The 18892-nt window shown below is 45.9% G+C and overlaps 1 protein-coding gene across 1 annotated transcript in view; it reads right to left on the bottom strand.

The window, feature by feature from the left end:
- The window catches only part of ZHX2 (zinc fingers and homeoboxes 2), a 64588-nt gene that overhangs the window by 20730 nt on the left and 24966 nt on the right, over positions 1 to 18892 (bottom strand). Inside the window, exon 2 of the mRNA XM_021386727.1 lies at positions 16683 to 16748. The gene's annotated coding sequence lies outside the window, so the exon portion shown is untranslated. The remainder of the gene's footprint in view (positions 1 to 16682; positions 16749 to 18892) is intronic.

Genomic DNA, 18892 nt, shown 5'->3' with positions numbered 1-18892 from the left:
CCCTTATTGGCTTCCATTTTCATCTCAGCACTTTGTTTTCAACATGAATTCAATTATCCCACCCAAACCTCACGCCACATAAAACACTTTGCTTTAGTATAATCCTATGGACAGTATGATAGAGGCAGAGAACCTACAACTTCTTCAGCAGAAGACGCAAAGAGACACTAAACAGAAGACCCTTGCAAACATTTATACACATCTTCTCCACAACAGGTCACAAAAACACTTCCTCCAGTTTATGGGAGTTTAAGGCATCTAATACAAGATCAAAAGCCACCAAACACCATCTATCATCAGAAGCCAGCTGAAGTGTCACTGATGCCCCTGATGTCTACTCCATCTAAAGCTTGAAATTAATAGTTGTTTGGATCTTAAGTTATTCATGAAGTAACACATTCTTGTTCTGTACCACTGTTCTAACTTGTCATCCAACTAATATGCTAATAGGCAGCTAATACCCTCATATTAAAGATGAATATTTATTTTCTTGAGGATAACCACAGATTATACATACAACTCTTCGAAGAAAATCCAAGCACAGAGCTAAAAGCCTTTCAAACCCACCCGTGCTTGCTTGTGGGGAATGGGTCTGCTGTGCTCTGCCCTACATTCAGATTTCAGGGGGTATGTGCAGTTTAATCAGCGTCCCTCTTGGTGCCCGCCAGGCAGTATAGCAAAGAAATGCATTTTGCCCCAGGGATCATGGGACCAAATAGAGATCCTTTTCCTCTCCTCTGCACCCTTTGCTGCTCTGATCTGTTACAGGGCAGAGCCGCTGCCCTCTGCACACTGCAACACTTTTGCTGTTGGGAGCACTTGGAAGGGCCACAAAGGACCTTTGTTCACGCCAGGCCCTGGGTGCACAATGCAATCCTTCCCCCTTGTCACACACTGCTGGGTTTCCATGGCCGGGTCAGAAGCACTCCCCCCACTGCAGCATTACCTCCTGCTTCCCATGGCAGCGCTGCAGGACGGAGGGGACAGAGGGGAGTCAGGCATTGCTTTTTGGGGCACGAATTCGGCAAACTCCAACCTGACAAGCAGCACACAATGGATCTGCGAGTGCTGGAGCTCTGTCCTCAGTTTCTTCTTCACAGGACTTTTGCTACCAGGATGCTGCAAAACCACCCGAGTAAGACTCTCCGATTTCCACGTACATTCTTGTTCTCCAGGGGCCAGAAACTTGGCAAATAAATTGACCTAATGTGATTCCTCTGTGCCAGATTTCTCCATTTGCACAATATCTGCCAGCCCATGTGTGTATGTACCAGTGCGGCAGGGCTCTGAATGCATCCTGTCCCACCTTTCCCTGCACCGAGGGCAAGGAGTGTCCCACGGTTGCAGACGGGATCTGCCAGCGCTCAGGAGCCCCAGGAAATGGTGGCAATGTGGGGCAGGGAAGAGCAAGCACAGCCTGAGATGATGCTGCTGGGAAGGGAGTGGGATTTGGCAGCATGGGAGTGTCTCTACGTTTTCATTTCACCATGAAATACAAAGAAGAGATGACTGCTGGATCACTCACAAATTATTTAATATCAGTTCAAAAGAAACAGTGCTTCTTTCTGAAAAAAGCAGAAGGGAGTGAAAAGCATCTTTGGAAGGAAATGAAGTTCCAAAAGATCTGCTTGCGTACTAAACACAGTCAAGTGACACACCTGGAAATACGATCAGACTAGCACGATCCACACCTTCACAGACTTATGCCACAGAGAGAGCCACAGAGAAGGACATGCTTTGTTTCTTCCATTTCTGCTTTCAATCACCACAGGATTCAGAACAAACCAGTCCCTTTTTCCAAACCCAACTCTGATTTGGAACAGCCAAAGTTCAGATGCCTTGGCATCTGCCTGGAATGCCCCTTACACTCCCAAACCACAGAGGGACGATGCTTCATCCAGACAGATTATTACCGTGCCAAGGAATAAACTGTCAATGACAGCAACAAAAAAGAATTGGCAAAATTTCCCATTCACTTCTTCCTTACCAGTGTAAGCGTTTGCCATCAGGACACCTCAAACATGACCAAGCGTACTTGACAGTTACCTCCTCCTGTCTCCTCCCACACGTTCTAATTCCGCATACTCACTGTTTCCTGCACGGAGTCATTACAAACATCGGCCTTTCTGTCTCCCTGGATCTCCCTTGGGCTACTTCATAGCACGTCCAGATGAACAAATTGTAACAATGGTTCTTGAGCAATACTTCAGAAATGTAGAAGAGCAGAAGAGGGGAACTGCTCATTACAACGATGTCTTACTGAGGAATATTTGTCTAAGTCCTTTTATTTTTTTAATCTGGGTTTCTTCTCCTGTTTCTGGTGAGTAGGAGGGATCTCGGTTGAAAAAAATCAAGGCTGGTTGATGAAAAACACATGAAAAACATCTCCCTTGGGGAATGTGTCTTAGTTGCCTCTTACAAGGTCAATTGATTATTTCATGTCGAAATAATTTTTGAGCAGAAAAATTATTTTTGAGCAGTTTCTTACACATAATCGATTCTCCCCGAAAGCAAGAAAATCTAACCACTGTTCTCTAAAAAGATGACATCAGAACATAATGCGAAGAAGCCATAGGAAGGCAGAAGCACAAAAACAGGAACCAACTCAGAAGGCACTCTTATGGCTCTCTGTGTCACCAGAAGGAAAGCAAGACCTGAGCTGTCTGTAACACCCCATAAGCCTCATTAATTCAGTTTTCTTCTCTTTTTGTACGATTCACGTTTCTTTCCCAACCTACCTCTACTTCTTGCTTTAAACCCTGACGCTCTCCCTTGCTTGCCTCACTCATGGATTTTCAGAAGTCATAAGGAAAGCATTAACTCGTGCCCATGCCCCATGCAGGGTGCAGGCTCCGGCCCTGTCCGCAGAGGAGTGGTATGACACAAGTGCAAAGTCTCACTGTTTCCAAAAAAACCTGTCATTTGGGCAGCACTTGCCGCCTCTGCAGCTGAATGGAGCTGGAAACCCTGCAAAACCCTGAGCACAACCGTCATGGAAAGCGTTCAGCAACAGCTCATGAAGTGCTTGTTTCATAAGAACCTCAAACTTGAGCTTTATTACATGGCGCTGGCACAGAAATAATCACCACTCAGCCCATGCATGCTAACAGCAAAGTTCTGCAAGAAGTTCAGACTCACATCTCCTCTGACACAGTATGTTACTAATCCACAGTGCTGCCTACCAGGGCCACGAAGTGTGAAAAGCAGGAACATGGCCAGAAACGGGTCTGCAGCAAAGCAACCAGAACGTGCACTCATTCCCAGTGACTTCAGCAACCACTCCGCCCTCCTTTCCTGTGTGCTGAAAATAGGCTCCAACCAACCAGCCACCGATATTCAGTGAGACGCTGATATTCGGGATTCGTTTGCCAAGACACATGTGCGCTCCTTCCAGGGGAGGAAAGAGAATAAAAAGATCCTTAACTGTATGAGTTCAAGAGCCACTGATTTTGTGACCTGCTTGCGTTAATTTAGTTAATCTCCCACTTTTACGATGTTTGTGAAAATTTCTCTCTTTAAAACAAATAACCAACAGAAAACCTGCTCTGAGATTTGTGCAGTGTGGCAGTTCTTGCCATGGCAACCCATCAGCTCCAAGTGTGCATTTCTGCACAGACTTCACTGCAAAACAAAGCAGGGCAGGGAAAGAGCAAGCAAAAAATCTCTAGTGGTTGAGGATAGCCTGGCAATCCCACCAACAGGACATGCAGGGAAGGAACCTCAGCTCAAGCCATTAACCACTCGCTTGGCCATTTGCAGGTTGGTTGTTTGCTTGCTTTATAAAGCACGGTCCATGTATTTTGTTTCCCAAACAGTATGGAAAATTACCTTTGGAGCACCAAAAGGGAGCGGAATTAAGGAAACTGGACCATGCTCCCAGAGGATCTACATATACCATATGAAGTGGAATGTCTCCAGTCTAAGGACACAGCCCAGCTCCCTTGCTGCCTCCGAAAGCATTACTGGATATTGCACTATCAGCACCGACCTGCTGTGGCTTCAACACCGATTAAACATGGGCTGTGCTTCCAAGCTTGTCTTCGCAACCACAAATTTTCCTCTGACACAGCCCCTTCTCCCTAGCCCTTTAATGAGTACTTTAGAAATTCAGCACCATGAGACATTCGTGGGAGCTGAGACCTCCAGGCACATCTCAGGATATTCTTCAATCTAGCTACGTAGCCAAATCCTCTGTGTAACTGCTCAGGATTCAAAGCTGGCACTCAAGCCAGTTTTTTTCTCCCTTCCAACAGCATTCTCTCTCCATCTTATCACCTGCAGAACTCTGCCACAAGTTCTCAGATTACCCAGGCTGGAGCCATCTAGAGTTATTTCTCCCGAGGCTTTATGTGAAAGTTTAGTTGCACAACAGTTCCTGAGGTTTATGAAAGATTATGTTCCACAGCTGAAAAAAAATGCAAGAGCTGATGCTGTTATCTGAAATCACCCAACCCCAAAATCCAAATAAGGTGGGAAGAGAAGAAGCAATAGTCCAGTGGTTAAGGTTGGGTCTGACAAAGACCTGAAACTGCATAGCCAAGGAGTGTTCAAACCATTATCTTGATCAAAACTCCTTTTCATGATTTCTTTGTCTCATGGAAGGGTCACTGGAACAGGTTGCCCAGAGAAGTTGTGGATGCCCTGTCACTGGAAGTGTTCAAGACCAGGCTGGATGTGGCTTTGAGCAACCTGGTCTGGTGAAAGATGTCCCTGCCTGCAGCTGGGGGAACTGGGTGGTCTTTAAAGTCCCTTCCAACCCAAACCATCCTATGACCTGCTTCCTTTCTGATGCCTTTTGCCTTCTTCATCCCCACCAAAACATGAAGGGGTTGAGGAAGCTTGGTCAGAAGGAACAGGACAAACTACTCACATAGCTCCTGCTCTGTGCGGCCTTCAGCAGTGTTCCTGAGTCTCTGGAGAGGAAGGATGGTCCTGTCTTGGGAGGCAATCATGCCCAATGTGACCTGATGCATCCAATTCCCCTGGTATCTCTGTGGCCTCACATCAGTAAATTAAAAAGACTGTTATGAGTCATCTCATAACACACTAAAATAAAGGGAATATGATGAAATATAACACAACTACACACAACTTCTCTGAGACATCGGATCTGGCTGCTGAAGTCAGTTCCTAAACCCCATCAAATGCTGGGGTACATATCAACAAACTGCATCAAAACCATGACAGGTCAGGAGGGGACAGGCAAGAGGAGGCAGGTCACCCTGGCTTGAGTCATCTGCAGAATGGAGCTGGTGTCTAAATGCTTGCTGGCCTCTTTTGTCACTTGCAAAGGCTCAAGCATGGCACACCTAACTGTTTCCTAATAGTGAGAGGTGGCACTAAACAAAAGTTCAAGGACTCTGTCCATAGGACCTCTGTCTTAATTGTTGTTGCATGAGCGAGTTAAGAGTCTTAATATTAGGTCTAGAAAGATGAGTGAACAAAGGGCTCTCTGTTTTCTTCTCATCCTTTGTTTTTAGTTCTAGATCTTATTCTTTCAAAACAAGGATAGGATAGATTTTACTCCTTTTGTAGAATAAATCAGCCTAACTGCTGAGGTCAGTGTTTTTGGACCAACATAGATGCCACCAAGGCAAATCAGTGTTGTTGGATTCATCCTTTAGGAAGGATGAAGAACAGCCACTGTGACATTCCAAGTTTCTTCCTTTGAAGGTTCAACAATTTAGTGTTGGTATCAGATGGCAGGAACAGAAAAATGCCCCTTTCCAGGCTACCCAAGGATACCTTCTCAGTGTTTCAAAAGCTGAACAATGGCATGGCCCAAGCTGCAGGGTTATGAAAGATGTCCTTCCCTGTCCACGCCCCAGGAATGCTGTCCATCCCGTGCCTTGTCCCCCAGACATGGGAGGAGAGCCACAAATTATTGAAGCCATGTACAGCAGCCTGAAATGGGATCTAAGCCCCTATGGTTCAGAGGAACCAAAGCATCGTCTGATGCTTGCAAAAAACCAAAACCAAAGCCACACACAGCAGAAACCCACCAAAAGCATACTAGGAGGGGAAGAGAGCAAAATAATGATTTGAGATTTTTACCACCAGTTCTGAAGTAAGAAATCAAGGGAATGTTAGTGAAATATAAGTCTTTCCTGCTTGGACAACCCTGTTTCAACATGCAGGTGCACACATGCATGATGTATATCAAACTATACAGTAACAGCACATGCTATCAGTGTTACTGTAAGGAGTAAATAGTGCCAGGAAAGAAACACCTTCGAACCCAGCCCTCTGCTTCCAGTCCCAAGTGACTCAAAAGAAGGGCTGTCTGAAGATGTTCAATAGAGGGTCAGTTTTATTCAGGAGGTAGGAGAGCTATAAATCAGTCACTTTAAAATAGAATAATAATCATGGAAAAAAAAAACAACCAAGAAAAATCCCTGAGGCTTGCTGGGAAGAAGTAAAATTGGGGGAAAAAAAAGGTAAAGATGAAAAGCACCTGTAATCTCTTTAATGTGGCACTGAAGTTCTCGTGAAGAGAAAGGAGAGAAATGATAAGAAAAGGAAAGAAAGGAAAAGAAAGCAGCTCATTGACAACTAGCTGCAGATGTGTTTTTCTAATGGGCATTAGGTCAGCAGGGCATTTCCATCTGACCTGCTTAAACTGGAGCTTTGATGATGTTACATATATGACTTCAATACAAATTTTATCTTGGTGGGGTTGAAAGTCTATTTTGTGTGTGTGTGTTGTCATGGTTTTGTGATTTTCGGTTACTGGTATCCCACATCATAACATCATGTAGTGGATATACCTGGTTCTCAGAAGAGAAGGACTACTACAGTCCCCACGGTACTTTGCTCCTCTGTTACCATTTCCAGCCGGAGGGAAAAGATAAAAGCTCGTAGTATAAAAACTTGCAGATCACGAGACCTCGTCCCTTTTTCTGCCGTCTCTCGTCTTGGCAGCACCTCGCTCTCCAGCCGTCTTATCGTCAGTAGTAGAGTAAGGCCTACCTTGATTTTGGGACATTCTCTCTCTCTGTATTGGATTTATCAGCTTAAATTGTAATTATATTGTATTATAGTGTGTTGTTTTGCATTCCGATATTTTATTTAGTAAATTAGTTTGTTTCTCCTCAGATTGTTGCCGCTGTTCTTTGCTCTCAGGGCCATCTCCTTACCCTTTTTCCCTTTTCCCTTTTCACGGGGTGTGGACCTGTGGATCCCCTGTCCCCTTCATCACGGAACTGGGCTGAAAGCCCGTAAACCGTTGACAGTGTGTGCATGTTTATCACCGCATGGATGATAGTGGAGGGTTTTTCAGTGGGGAAAAAGAGTGATTTGTAGGTAATGATGAAAATGGCAGGTGATGGGTTGCACCTCGGCTGTTTTCAGGTTTGGATGAGGGAAAGAAGAAGAGAAAGGAAGAAGCAGCCGCAAGGGGCTACAAAAGTCCTGGATAGAAGGGATGAGAGAATAACTAAGGAATGACTGTGCCCCCAGCCTCCAACACCCTGCTCTCCCCCTGAACTCAGTGCAGGAGCCACTCCCCTCGCTGCTGCCTATGCCCACCTCTGCTCTCAAGGCTCAACACCTTGTCCAAGGTAGTGACGGTAGAACACTTCGCTCCATTTTCAGTGGTGATTTGCATCTACACATAGATGAAAAGACACCCTTGGCATCCTCCTCCAAAAGGACTAGAAAAAAGGAAAGACTATGAATCCACGTTCTGCTTTTCTTTGACGTTCCACAGTGCTTGTCCAATCTCATTCAATAACGAGTGTGTAAACAGACTGGAGCCTGTAAGAGTTCCCAGTAAATTAGCCACTTGACTAACACTGATGAAGTTAAAGAATGTTCACAAGGAGCAGAAGTCAAGGTTTGAAGCACAGATTAGGGATAGACTGAGTAGATTTGGAGTCTGGCTTTCAGAAAACCCTACCCTACAACCTTAGCAATCTCTTAAGTTTAGTTAATGCAGGTTTTGGATAGGTTAGCAATAATTAGACTAGACTGTACTTTCTCTTAAGGTGAGTAAGATCCCCGGAGAACATCACTGTTTGTGCTGGCACAGATTTGCTGTACACTCAGCTGCACACAAAACACAACTACATGCAAAGGTGTTTAAACAAATAGATCCCAGGAAACAACAAGCTGCAGCATGAACAAACAAGGAGTTAACAGTTTCTGATGGTTTCACTTTGCAAAGGGCAAAACAGAAAAGGGGATGCATTTTTTTTCAAATTTAATTTCACAATCCCTGTAGATTATATTCCAGGAAATTACTCTGTTATGTGAATATTGTTACTGAATGACATTTTGGTCCCATTATCTCAGACTTTTCTTGGCATGTGTGTCAGATGTGATTCACCATATGTTTAATGACATGCAACACACTGGTTCAAATATATCCTACTAATGCAACCAGCCAAGAGAGCCTCTATTTTCTTATGTTTCATGTTACAACTTAACTCAGAAATGCCTCAGTTAGTCACACAGTCCTCGTCCAATTTTAAGATCTCCCATGTAGATTTATGGAACTTTAAACAACAAAAGAAAACCTCTTGAGACAGATAAAACTGCTTTTCATAAATTTGAGAAAGACAGAATACTATTTAACTGTTCGCAGTGGGAGTATCCCAATCCCAATACCTTCTCCAGCATATTTGAGCTATTCTTGCAGATTGACTTCTCTGTATGATATGATGTAGGATTTTTATAGCAAGGCTGTTTTCCCAGACCAACAGTTTTTCCCCAATTCCAGCTGGAGCGCTACAAAAACAAACAAGTGCCAATCTCTGCCCCAAAGAGTTTACACCGTTTCCTTCCTCAAAGCGGAGTTAGGAGGATTACCAGCTGTAAACAGCTTTGAAGGTAAAAAAAAAAAAAAAGGAAAAAATTGTGTGCTAAATATTGCTGTCCCCATGAGTCAACATAAGACTCCTCAAGATGCTCTACTAACCATTTATATTATGATAAAAATAGTAATCTAGAGCAATAAGCTAGATGCTTTACAATTGGTGACTCGGGAACAACAAGCAGCACCAAGTGTTACTGTCTGTGATTTGCCTTGCAGGCAAATCTGCTCGAAGGTTAAACCTAACAAATTTCCACTCATTCAGTCAGATAGGTTTGGTTCAGTCCCTTTAGTCCAATGAAGGCAAAGAGCTGAGGGTGCTTCTGAACCACAGAGAGCACAGAGCAAGTGGTGCCCACTACAACAACTCTTGGACACATGGAAGTGTCCCACCCACACTGCCCCAGCCGCTCTCACAGAGGCCAAAAGGACAGCTGGCTCCTTTGCTCAAATAGATGAGGTGCTATCTGGAAAGGAAAGCACAACTAATGAGATCCCATTGAGTCACCATCACTGTATCTGAAGGTATGTGCTTCAGGTGGACGTAAAAGAGGACACTACAATCTGAGCACAGTGCTTCTGACGTGCCACAGAGCACAGCAGGGCTTTCAGGAGGAGAAGCAACATTTTCAGTTCTATTGCTATCCAGAGACCTGATGGGCACAGCAGCACATTGGTTGGGAGATACGCTGCAGAAGGGAGATGTCAGAAACAGGAACATGGGGACTGTGATTTGCAGGTGTACTTCACCAGCTAAACTTACCGGATTTTTTTATTTGCTCTGAAGACTTGCCATTAAATGCACTGGGCCGAGATAGCAATAAAGCCATGCACAAGCAGGACAGGAAGGCAGCTGGGTTGTTGAGAAGCAGTGCAGCATGCTGTGTGCAGCCGAGCAGAAGGTGATCTGCAAACACAGCCATGCCACAAAGTGGCAGCTTCAGGAGGAGGTGATGAGCTCTGGCAGAGACCTCGTATGGGAGGGGGCTAAGGGAAACCCCGTCTACACAGAGCCCCTGCTGGAACCCAGCTGTATGGAGCTCACCATCTCTGCTCACTACATCCCTGACCATGCTGCACTGCTGCTGCAGAGTGGCACTGAGTCCATCTCGGGGGCTTTATTTTTGGCTGGTTGGTCTCATTGGAGCTGTTCTCCTCTGGGAAGGGAGATGAGAATCACAGTCACCTTCTGCTTACTGCAGGTGCACAGCTCTCCTATACCTCAAACCCTCCTCTGACATCCAGCAAGAACACAGAACAGAACATCCTGAGTTGGAGGGCACCTGAAAGGATAACTGAGTCCAACTCTTGGCTCCACACAGGACCACCCCAAACCAAAATTTACTTCTCTGAGCGTTGTCCAAACACTCCTTGAACTCCAGCAGCTTGGAGCCATGCCCACTGCCCTGGGCAGCCCGTTCTGTGCCCTCCGCCCTGTGGTGCAGACCCCTTCCCTAACCCCAGCTGCCCCTCCCCTGACACAGCTTCATGCCGTTCCCTCGGGCCCTGTCGCTGTCACAGAGAGCAGAGCTCAGCGCTGCCCCTCCGCTCCCTGTGAGGAGCTGCAGCCGCCATGAGGCCTCAGCTCCTCTGCTCTGTGCTGAACAAACCCAGGGACATCAGCTGCTCCTCACTCACTGCCCTCCAGACCCTTTCCCACCTTTGCAGCTCCCGGCTCTGGTGGCTTTGTACCACATTCAGCACACAGGCTGACCCACAGCCTCCCACCACCTCAGCACTCGCCCAAGCCTCACGTCGCAGTCAGTGGTTCATCCGAGTGACACAATTAGTCAGCCAGACGTGGCTGGAAGGAGATACTCAGCCAGCCCCATGACACACAGAAAATGCACACTTCATTGCTTTTGGAGCTTCTCTTAGGAAGAGAAGCAGCGCAGCTCCTACAGTAGCAGACCCAAGCACAACTCAGGGCTGCAACAGGCAGAGCTACACATTACCCTACAGCTGTGGGATGCTCAGGTTTCTGCCCTTTTGATAATGTGTTTAATACAAAAACAGCCTTTACAGAATCATGGAATCACAGAACGGCTTAGGCCTGAGGGGACCTTAAAGATCATTGAGATGGGGATCCGGGCCACGTTACTGACTTGTGATACCAGGTGTGTGCATGGATCCTACACCACTAAAAGGCACTTGGTCTCACTTTGCTTTGGGCATCCCTGTCATCGCAATGGCTCTAAGCAGTGGGGAGATGCATCCCTTGTGCCAGCTTGGACCTTTTTGCTGGCTTACTTACTGTGAATTGAAGCCCATATAGCACCATGCATTGCGACTCACCCATACGAGGAGGCCAAGCTGTTGAAGCTGTGCCAGGGACCTGGCAGTTGAGCTCTCCTACTGCAGTCCACGCTTGCAGCAGAGCTTTTATTTCCCTTTGCAAATCACATTTCAGCTTTTTTAGGAAGAGTCCGTATGACACATCAATGGAATCACAACTCCCACTGCACCCCTGGATCATGTCTGGGCTCCTTGAGACAGGCACCAGCTGGCAGAGAGGCTTAAACAGAGGGATCCCATGCACAGAAACATGGGAATGCAAGGGAGTGCTTTAAAGAACTGCCTAAAGCACTATTTGCAATACTACAGCAGCAACAATATTATCACTGAAATTGGTATTGCTATATAGCACAACTTCAGCATAAACACGAAGGAAAGCTTTAGATCTCAGTGCTGTGCTGCTGAGCCCCATCCCAGCCTTCTGGGAGAGTACCAGTGCCAGGGACCTGGAGAGACACGATGGAGATATGTGATGCACTACCTGTAGTTTCAGACTCTTCTGCGTATGTCAAAACACTGAACAGCCTTCCCCTCCCTCCAGGAAACAAAGGTGTTATTTTCCAAATGCTGTTTCAGTACAAGATTAAGCGATGCGATGCAAATGGAGACAAAGTGTGCAATACTGGAGTTAATCAGAGAAAATAGGGGCTGGGAGGGAACCCCATGGGAGTGACACGTTTATTTTATTATTATACTACAAATGACATTAAGTATCCACCGAGTCCCTGAAGGCAGCATTCCTGCATAAGAAGCAACCCCGCTCACCAAGCACAACAGAACCTGCGACCATTCTATAAATAAAAGGTATTTACAAAGAGAGCTGTTAAATATTTATTTTTCTCTTGAGACCGAGTTCACTGTTCATTTGTCTCCGCGGCAGCACCAGGGAGCAGAGGAGCTCACCTAAAAAAAGACCAGGAACCAGTCCAGGGACCGGCCCCAGGACCAGCCTCCTCAACAAGCTGGCGAGGGAAAAGCATCCAACCTCTCATGGAAGAACAGGCAGCAAACAAAATGGGCATGAGCTCATCCAGCAGGCAATGGTAGAGCAAGTACGTCGGGCAACAAAGCAGCATTTAAGAAACGTTACCAAACCCCGTCCTCATAGAGCAGCTTGGCGTTAGGCATCAAAGAAGAGACAACCTGCAGTTGTCAAGTGTAACTGCAGATTTGCATTACATTTGCTTTGTGTCTTGGGAACATGCATACGTTTCTCACAACTAATGAATTACAGTGATTTATTCGTTTTTTTCCTTTGGGAAGCTGACAGTTCTAAGGGGGGGAAGAAAAAAAAAGCCACTAAAACCTGTGGCTCTGAATACACTTCACTGCTAACCCTTTGTAGTAGTGTTTGTAATAGTTTTTACTCTGGCTTGCCAAAAGCTGAGTTTTAATTAAATATTAAAAAGCTATTTGTTAAAATAACGTCGCCATAGCAACTGGAGAAAGCTAAAACACCCCGGTGTTTCTGACTCACGGCATATTAATCAACCACCAGCTATTATATCATGAGCACCCTGCTGCCAGGCCCTGTGCTCCCCCCGGCGGGGCAGTGCTCACTGCTGGACTCTGCCCTGGGTTCAGCAGGGCCAGTTCCTAATCCCAGCCAAGCATGGGAGCCACGAGCTCCACTGCAGCTCCCAATCTATTTCACAGAATATCATAGAGTCTTATCACGGAATGGCTTGGGTTGGAAGGGACCTCAAAGCCCACCTGGCCCCAGCCCCCTGCCATGGGCTGGCTGCCTCCCACCAGACCAGGCTGCTCAGGGCCCCAGCCAACCCGGTCCTGAGCACCTCCAGGGATGGAGCACCCACAGCTCCTCAGGGCAGCCTGTGTCAGCACCTCACCGCCTTCTGAGTGAAGGGTTTTTAAAATTGTTGAGGCCTGTCCTGCAGCAGGTGCTTGCCTATTGCCAGGCACAGTGTGTGGAGCTGAGTGATCAAGGTCCCAGGCAACTTTGATTTGAGGAAGTGGAAGCAGAGGCAGAAGTGTGGCTGCATGGCTCAGATGGAGCCAAGGACAACCTTCCCCTCCCCAACAGCTTCATTTTGTTCTTTTAGCCTCCCGTCTGCCCACCTTTTTCTAATGGAAAAAAAATACCTAATCGCATAGTTATTAATCAAAGGGAATGTGATGAATATTACAGCATTTGTACGCCAGCGCTGGCTTCCTGCTGCTTTGTTTGGGTGTCACAGACTGTGACTATGACAACCACAAGCAGTTATTGGACTGATGTCATTTGTGACATCATGCTTAATGGAAAAGAAAAGGAAGAAGAGACACGACCAGAAATACGAAGAATGGAACAAAACCTGCTTTCTTCTCTTTCCTCGTTCCTTCCAAGCGGGTCCTGGGGGATGGCTGCGCTGGGGCTGCTGGAAAGCTGGAGCAGCTGTGGCGTTAGCAAAGCTTGGGATGTGCTGAGCACTGGGAAAAGCTGCCCCCGGCTGCGGGACAGACGTGGATCTGATGTCACATGGAGGAAATCTCCTCACACTCTCCTGGCTGGGGGCCGAGGGCACCATCCGGAGCCAAAGCCCTGCACAGAGTGCTGCCACACACTGCTGGCAAAGCTTTGCTTTGCTTTGCTTTGATAAGAAGTGTTTGTAAATTCACTGCTCAAGCCCCAGATAACAACAGAAAACAAACATGCCGCCCCTAAAACCCATCCAAATCATATGCGGCAGAGAAAGGCTCCCCGCAACAAGAATCTCCTTCACAGTACACATCCTGACAGAAGTTCTGTCAGAAAACAGTTTATTTTTCCAAGTGACTTTTTCCAAGCTTTTCCAGAGCACAAAATGTGCTTCTTTGCCCTCCATGCTCCCTGCTGGACCTGCCATGTCTCACAAGCCTGATGCTGCAGCCTGTGCTGGCATCTCCTTGTCCCCTGCACAGCATCCCAGTGTGGGACAGGTGCCACACTGCTGTGACATGTCCCCCTCACAGAATCACAGAATCATTTGAGTTGGAAGAAACCTTTAAAGGTCATCTAGGCCAACTCCCCTGCAATGAACAGGGACACCTGCAGCTTGATCAGGTGCTCAGAGCCCCATCCAGCCTGACCTTGAATATCTCCAGGGATGGGGCATCCACCATGTCTTTGGGCAACCTGTTCCAGTGCTTCACTGTCCTTACTGTAAAAAACTTCTTCCTTATATCCAGTCTATCCTTTGCAATGGAACAGAGTCTTTGAGAGCTGCCACATGCTGCAAACTCTCTCTGGCAGGCAGGTCACACTCTCTGAGTGCCGGGAGATAACTGCGGGTGGATGGAGGAAAGCAGAAGAGCAAAGCAGACTTCTCCTCCTCCTCTCTCCAGCACACCTCTCCAGGCTGAATGCCCAAAGCATTTTGCAGGATAACACCAGAGAGCAGAGATAAAGGAGCCGAGCTCTTCTACCTCTAGTTTCTCCTCCATCTTCTGTGTGTTTCTCAGTTGGCATTGCCATGCTGCAGCCATCTCCCACTGCCCAGTTCCTCTTGGTTTTGGTCAAACAGCCTTTCACAAGCCAGAGCATTAGAAGACAGGAAAATGGGAATTTACTGTCTCCTTTCTCTGCTGAACAATGACTGCATCTCACTGCAATAACTTCAGAGCCATCCGAGACCGTACATGAGTTACCCAGGCAGCTTCCAAGCAGCCTGCTCTTCTGCTTTATCTCCCACCCTCTTAACACAGCACCAATATATCAGAGCTACCGCGTTGCTGCTTTGCTTTGACTTAACAAAACAGACAGCATTTGCATGGCACCAGCGCTCTGTCTTTGAAGAGCTGGAGCACAGCACAGGCAGGTCCCTCTCTTTGCTCCTCTTGCAGCAGCAAGCACCGCGTGGGTGCATTAGGACACACATACATCAGGACTTCAGAGATGCTTGCAGAGCAGAGGCCAAACTTCAACACTGCCTACTTAACAGAGAATGAAACATCTGAAAGCAAACGTTGCTTGAACAGCATTTGTAATGTACGGTTATGCTTTGAGAGACACAACATGCTACGAAGCACCTTTCTGCTGAATGCATCTTTCTAACTCAGTCTCTACCCATCCCATCTCTCTGCAGCCAGCACAGCGTGGAGAACGAGGCCAGAGCCCCTCTGAGAGATGCTTTGTAAGCGACTGACAAGAAATAAACCCACAGCTTGATTAGCAGCTCTCCTGTGGCTGCTTGAGCACCAAGGAAGGAGGAGAAAACACTTCTGATTCAAAGGGACTGTAGACGATGGAACTTACCAAGGGCAAATCCAAAATACCATCATGATCTCATGTCATTTTTCTCCCAGTAATAACAAGACTGAAAAGGCTGAAAACAGGATTCCCTATTGCGGGGTATTTGCTTACCCATTTCTGAATGCCTGTCAGTTATTTATTTAGCAATTTTTACCACGTTTGTTTTCCCGAACGCTCATGGACTCCATTTCATTCCTGTTAACATAACAAAGCCCTTTCTTTTTTTCAGGCTGATTTCAGTTTGGGGTTTTATTCTGCTGTAGCCCAAATAGATTTGTGTTGGTGTAACAGAAAACAGGCTGTATGCCACCGAAATAAAAATGGAAACAAAATTCTGCTGATTTCCAAGTAACCGTAGATTTCTACCACCAAGAGAAGAGGGTAAAAACAGGATGGGAGTTGTGCTGATTTTAAAAACCTCAAAAAAACCCAACCCCTGTACAACTGCTCTGATAGGAAAACATACGGAAAAGCAGTGAATTCTGGCAATGCAGAAGGAAAACCTTTGGTGTGGCCACTGCTTCTGTACATAACTATATAACTAGATACCTGTGCACCTATATACATAACTATATAGCTATGTATAGTTATATATACAGTGTGTATGTATGTATGCATAGTATACATATCCAGCACACATGTACACACATATATATACACTGTATATACATAAGTTCTATGTGTGTGTGTATATATATATACATATATATATACACACACACACACCTAAGATACTGGCTGAGCTATTTTGAAGCAAGGGATGGAGCCAGGCACGCAGATGCCTCACGTGGTGTCAAAGTACCTCAGAAGTTCCTCGATCAGATCAGACAGGAGCCAGATACTGGGCTGTTTTCTGTGATGATGACAGGGCTGGGTTGTTGTATGCACACACACACACGCACTCAAAAACAACCTAATGGCAAATCCATGTTTTTCTCCCCTTTCAGAACATGAAAGCTTTCTTCCTGAGGAATTCCTTGCCTCAAGTCTCCATCAATGTTTTTTGTCTTTTAATGGCTGGTAGGGCTTGAAATCAACAAACAAGCTTCAGCTGGTGCTAATGGTCCATTCTATTGACCATATTCATAGTTAAATGCATTCATGTGGTTCATATCTGCAATGAGATAATTACTCAGCCTATGTGGTAATACAATGCTGACTTTATTTTGTGGGTTGCAAAGAGGTGCCAGAGACATACAACTGGTTCCAAAGTACTGGAGTTGCTTGCTGTAAACAGTTCTAAAAGTGTCTTTTAAAAAAACAAATTCTTTTTATTCTTCTTTCTGTTCGAGCAAGCTCGGGTTTCTCACTTAAAAGGAAAACAGAAATAAAACATCTACTCACTGTGCTGTATTTCTTACATCCTGGGAATTCAGTGCTACTTCTGAAGGCGAGCAGAACTTCAGACACCTACAAAAGAGAGGAAAAGCTGTGTAAGTCCAGGAAAATCAGAAGGAAAAACAGCAAAACAGCAACCATCCCGCTCTGCTGCAGTTGAGTTTATTTGACAGCACCCAAGAATGCTGACTGATGGGAACTGCAGCAGTGCCTCTTCCATGACCACTGACAGGACCATGCAGATGTGCTCTGAGATGTAGTGTTGCATACCTTGAGGGCCCCTTGGGAAAAAGAAAATCCACACTTCCAAGACCAGGCAGACAGTGGGGAGCACTCCCATAGGGATTTCCTGAGATACGGCTGCTGTTGGGCTGGAAATACCCACAAACATCTGCTGCAGCAGACACATACCAGAACTGGCTCTGGCTACTGGGAGCCTCAACAAAACACATCTGGCCCATTGCCCTTCTCCTCCTTCAAGGGGCTCACCAGCTGGGTCCTAAAGCTAATGTTGGTTTTCCTCATTTTCTTTCTATTTTTTTTTCCTTTTTTTCTTTTTTCCTGGAGATGGGAGGGAAAGGTCTGAGAAATGTCCTGCCTGAAGGTGAGGGAATATACACTACAGATATGTGAAGGAAAACAAGTGGTCACAGGGTGACCTGTGCAAAAGCAATACACCCAGCCAAACTCCCCCCTTGCGAGACAGAAGCTTATTGATTGTTTTGGCAGTGCCCAGAATGCAGCTAAAGCTGAAGAATTTGAATTTGAAACTCCACACTCTCTCTGCTATCTGGATATGGAAAGGTTGGCTGGGAAACCTGAGAGCAAGTCAGAGAAATAACTTGAAGTTTTACGCTCCTTTCCATCTCTTTTCAAAGGAATCACAGAATTGTTAAGGTTGGAAAATACCTCTAAGATCATCCAGTCCAACCATCAACCCATTCCCAGCATGCCCATAAACAATGCCCCTCAGTGCCACGTTTCTTCAACACCTCCAGGGACAGTGACTCCACCACCTCCCTGGGCAGCCTGTTCCAGATACAACTTCCAGATACAAGACACAACCGGATTTCCTGAAAGAATATCAGAGCTACTCAAATAGCCAGGAGCTACACGACCAAAAATGCTTTTTAAGAGCTTAGAATAGAAAAAGGTGCATGCTTATTCACAGATAAATGGGGAACTGCTTCCCATTTTGCTCCATCTCAAAGTAAGGCTAAATGCTAGTTTCACTGAATTGTAACGGAGAAACTACTGGTTACACCTCCACCTGCCGAAGGGGTGGAAACTGCTCAGCACTGGGATTTTGGGTCAGAACCCTCCAATCCCCCATCTTGTGCTATAATCCTGGTGCCAAGCAGTTTCAGTATTTAATGGGATCAATTCAGTGACCTTATACTGAATCCACTCTCTGAAATCCTGTCTTTTCAGTACTGTGTCCAATGTACAAGTGGCTCTGTCTTGCCAAGAGGCCCCAGACCACCCCTACAAATAAAATGCTTTTAACCACCAACCAAATACCTACAGTTCTAAGTAGCCCTGTCGTTCCTTTCATCTCTAACCTCCAGTTAGAGAGTTAATTAAAACAAATACATTACATATAGTGTCATTGCTTCTTAGGACTGTATAACGAGCCTTCCAGTTGTTGGTGCTTTTCCTAAAGACCCAGCTGGTGCAGCCTCTGTGAGGCTCCCAGCTCTAGGAAACATAAAGAAGGAAGAAATCTCCAGCGGGACTAAATCCAGCCCCTCGCTGTTGTGCTCGTACCACACAATCCTCTTCAGAATGCACGGAAAAATATTTCTACCCCTTGTGGCTATGAAAACATGATTTAACACAGCAGCTCAGAAACAAGTTGGTAATATACATATACACATACATATGCATACATATTTCAGATCTTACAAACAGTCTCACAGTTCTGCAAGATGTACTACTGCTTTTGAAAGTTTGGAGTGAGGCAATAGCGAAATAAGGAGTCACAAATACATTTCACACTAAAATGTCTTTTTATTTTTATTTGTTTTGCAACTGTGATTACTAATACAAATAAACTGGGTCTTGCTCAGCTTTGTTCATCCTGAGCTCTTTGCATGGGTAGCTCCTCTCGAATGGACGAGCACAACCCTAGCACCAGCCCGATCCCTGAGTGGTCATTTGGGATGCTTACAAGAAAGAATTAGCGTGCCGTAACAAAACAAAACAAAAAAAGCCCA

Source organism: Numida meleagris, chromosome 2, assembly GCF_002078875.1.
Source record: "Numida meleagris isolate 19003 breed g44 Domestic line chromosome 2, NumMel1.0, whole genome shotgun sequence".
Taxonomy (NCBI): Eukaryota; Metazoa; Chordata; class Aves; order Galliformes; family Numididae; genus Numida; species Numida meleagris.
This window is presented reverse-complemented; position numbering and strand designations above follow the sequence as displayed.